This window comes from Hylobates moloch, unplaced genomic scaffold (assembly GCF_009828535.3).
Source record: "Hylobates moloch isolate HMO894 unplaced genomic scaffold, HMol_V3 SCAFFOLD_4, whole genome shotgun sequence".
In the NCBI taxonomy this organism is placed as follows: domain Eukaryota; kingdom Metazoa; phylum Chordata; class Mammalia; order Primates; family Hylobatidae; genus Hylobates; species Hylobates moloch.
The window spans coordinates 69,038,677-69,040,440 of record NW_026652279.1 but is presented as its reverse complement, the minus strand read 5'-3'; positions in this window follow the sequence as shown (position 1 = coordinate 69,040,440).

Sequence of the window (1,764 nt, the reverse complement as noted above, 5' to 3'; positions counted from 1 at the left end):
GGCACAAAAGAGGGAATAAATGTGCTCATTGAAAGTATATTTAAGTTGCCATTTGACTGAATTTATTTATAAGAAATTGAGCTTTTTATATTCAACACAAATTTGGAACCCCTAAACATCATGAGAGAGGAGTAAGTGGGGATGTTGATTACAAAATGAACTTAAAAAGTAATGTGATGATCTGATTATATCATCACAAAGTTAGGCATGAAACTGAAAAGTGTATACCTCTTACTGAGGCCAGTACAGATGTCTTTGCATTTTGATTGTGTTATGTTAGTTATTTTGAAAGAAAAATGACATATATATATATGTATATATAGTTCCACATATCTACATATATATATGGATATATAGTTTCACATATCTACTCCAACAATAGGATCCAGTAGGAAAGCATTTTATATATTACATAAATATGAAGTCTTGGTGGTGACCAAGCTTCACTGATACAAATCGTTTGCCTCAATATTTTTGTCTTGTGAAAGTAATTAACCAGAAAAAATATATATTAATTTCAAAACAGGTAAATATTTCCAACCTCTTGTCCTTGATAGTCACTTTAGAAGCATACATTTTAGCCTGTTTGTGTTCTGAGAGCAATGATTTGTAGCATAATTATCCGACAATTCTTACTTCAAAAGTCCTCTTGGAGATAACCACGTCTAGTTAATTTAGTCTTTCATTAGTGTAACTTTCATTAAGGTCTACTTGTTTTACTCTCTAGATGCCAAACCTAGAAACAGAAGCCTTTTAATTTTTGATACTTAAAAGCTTCTGACTGAAAAGTTATTCTGTGAGCCAGAAAAAATAAAACTTAGAAAAAGAGTGAAACTCTTTTCACTTTGAAAATTGATGCCTCCTAGTTCTCAGAATGAAGCAGGTAGCAGGTAGTGGCTACATTTTTGAGCACATTTATAAAATTACACTTATTTCTAGCACCTAGACATATGCGCTAGAAATTTTGTGAAGTTGTACACACTTGCATCACTATTTGTTTGAAATGTTTTGACTTCCTAGGAGTCAGTTATATGCACATTCAAATATATGTACAAAAATAATTAAAAAGTCATATATAAATAGAAATGTCTCATTTACTTCTCTCCATCTGTAAGGTAACTGATAATTGTTGCCATGGCTGCACTTACGGCAAGACTGGACCAGTGCTTTATAATTATTTCTGAAGAGATAGGATTTCATATTTTAATCTTTTTATTGAATTATTTCAAGGACTTGCTTACATGATTCAACTTGTCTATCTGCAAAATGGGACAGATGAGATATTTCATGGCTACTTAACCGAAGATGTTATGCAGTGGGTATTTGAATGATCCACTCATAGGTCAATTTTACTGAGTAATTCATATAAATTCATGTACATCACTAGGGTTTATATTAATAATGGAGTCATAGCCCAATGACATGAAAGAATAACTTAAGACTTAAAAAAAAAAAGTGCTGCTTCTCCAGAGAGCAGTTTTCTCTCTCTCTGGAGAGAAAATTCTCTCTAGCATTTCAGATTTTATAAAAAATATTTCTTAGAATACATATTAGGGAACATGAGACAGGGCTAGGGAGGTTAGATAGATAGGTGGCCACAAACTTATCAGTGACACACAAGAATAAAGGAGTTTAGTCACTTTCACATCTATTTCTACTAGGTTGATGCAAAAGCACTTGCGGTTTTTGCCGTTAAAAGTAATGGCAACCTATTTCATAAATAGTATGTGTAGATATGTGTGTGTGTGTATGTGTGTACACTAT